Raw genomic sequence first — 2,382 nt, forward strand, 5'->3', positions numbered from 1 at the left:
TTCAAGTGGCTAGTTAGCCACTCCAGTTACTATTACAAGAGAGCCGACCATCGTAGTTAAAAAACGATACCAGGTGATGCAGTCATCACCTCGGTACAACCACTTAAAGTTAACTGACGTACCAGGTACGTGATTTGGCGGCAAGTGGATAACACCATTTGTCCTGTGATCACCATACACATTACAATTTGATTGTGTATTTGTTGTACACACAACTTCAGATTTAACAAAACTATTTAATATGAGGATCTAACTAATTTATCCAATCAGGTAGGCCCTTGTATTACTGTTGGTAGCTCTAAGGTAGCCCATACATTATTCTTTTTTTTCTGTTTAACCAGCAGCTGAATAAAAAAATAAATAAAAAAAGACACGATTCCCCACACACTCGATGTGGAGGGGGGAATACTCCCCGCTGAGCTATTGTATTTTGACAGGGAGGAGACCACCCCACCATCAGAATACAGTGATCAGTGCCGCTGGCTATAGCTGGCGGCACTGATGAGTCAGAACAAACCCAACAGGCTGGATGTATGAAAGTTCATTGGAAAATCAACATCTGATCTATAAGACACCCTGCCCTACATGGATTGAAGTTCAGCCGGTCTCTGCTGAGCTAGCCAAATTCGGGTCCCTTTTATGGCCAGCCCAAGCCCTCATGCACGCTGGGCGTTTGCTTTTCTCTTCTTATCGCCTTTTACCCCTGGCAGGAAAAAGCGCTTAAAAACTGCACATGAAGCCACGTATTGCACAGACACATCAAGCATTTTAGAGTTAATGGATTTTGACCATTGGAATACACCAGCGCTCAAATGCTAGACACATCTAGGGGCAGATCCACAATCTAATCTATTGATACGCCGGCGTAATTTTAAATTTCCGGCGTCGTATCTTTGTTTTGTATCCACAAAACAAGATACGACGGCATCTCGGGTCGATCCGACAGGCGTACATCTTAGTACGCCGTCGGATCTAACATGCAATTTTTCAGCGGCCGCTAGGTGGCGTTTCCGTCGAAATCCGCGTCGAGTATGCAAATTAGCTAGTTACGGCGATCCATGAACGTACGTCCGGCCGGCGCATTTTTTTTACGTCGTTTGCGTTCGGCTTTTTCCGCCGTATAGTTAAAGCTACTGTTATGAGGCGTACTCAATGTTAAGTATGGCCATCGTTCCCGCGTAGAAATTTGAAATTTTTACGTTGTTTGCGTAAGTCGTTCGCGAATAGTATTTGCGTAGAATAACGTCACCGTCGGAAGCATTGGCTTGTTCCGGGTTAATTTCGAGCATGCGCACTGGGATACCCCCACAGACGGCGCATGCGCAGTTAAAAAAAAACATCGTTTACGTCAGGTCACAAGGTTTTAACATAAAACACGCCCCCATCACAGAGATTTGAATGCCGCGCCATTACGCCGCCAAAGATAAACTACGCCGCCGTAACTTACGACGCAAATTCTTTGAGGATTCGAAAAAAAAGGTAAGTTACGGCGGCGTAGTGTATCTTAGATACGCTACGCCCGGCGCAATAATGCGCCGCTGTACGTTGATCTACCCCCTAGTGTTTAGATGCATCAAGCGTTTTTGTGCTCTTCAGCTTCTCTCCTGAACACGCCAGTGATTTTTTTTTTTTGCCTGCAAATTCACCTCTTCTGATATGCATCTAAACACCTATGTGTACACCTACCATGGCTATAAAAAGTATACACACCCCTGTTAAAATGTCAGGTTTCTGTGACATAAAAAAAATGAGCCAAAGGTAAATAATTTCAGAACATTTTCCACCTTTAATGTGACCTATAAACTGTACAACTCTGTTAAACAAACAAAATAATATGGTTGCATGTGTGCACACCCTCTTATAACTGGGGCTCTAGCTGTGTTCAGAATTAAGCAATCACATTCAAACTCTTGTTAACCACTTACCCCCCGGACCATATTGCTGCCCAAAGACCAGAGTACTTTTTGCGATTCGGGACTGCGTCGCTTTAACAGACAATTGCGCGGTCGTGCGACGTGGCTCCCAAACAAAATTGGCGTCCTTTTTTTCCCACAAATAGAGCTTTCTTTTGGTGGTATTTGATCACCTCTGCTGTTTTTAGTTTTTGCGCTATAAACAAAAATAGAGCGACAATTTTGAAAAAAATGAATATTTTTTACATTTTGCTATAATAAATATCCCCCAAAAATATATAAAAAAACTTTTTTTTCCTCAGTTTAGGCCGATACGTTTTCTTCTACATATTTTTCGTAAAAAAAAATTGCAATAAGCGTTTATTGATTGGTTTGCGCAAAAGTTATAGCGTTTACAAAATAGGGGGTATTTTTATGTCATTTTTATTATATTTTTTTTACTAGTAATGGCGGCGATCAGCGATTTTTT

Source organism: Rana temporaria, chromosome 8 (assembly GCF_905171775.1).
Source record: "Rana temporaria chromosome 8, aRanTem1.1, whole genome shotgun sequence".
Classification (NCBI taxonomy): domain Eukaryota; kingdom Metazoa; phylum Chordata; class Amphibia; order Anura; family Ranidae; genus Rana; species Rana temporaria.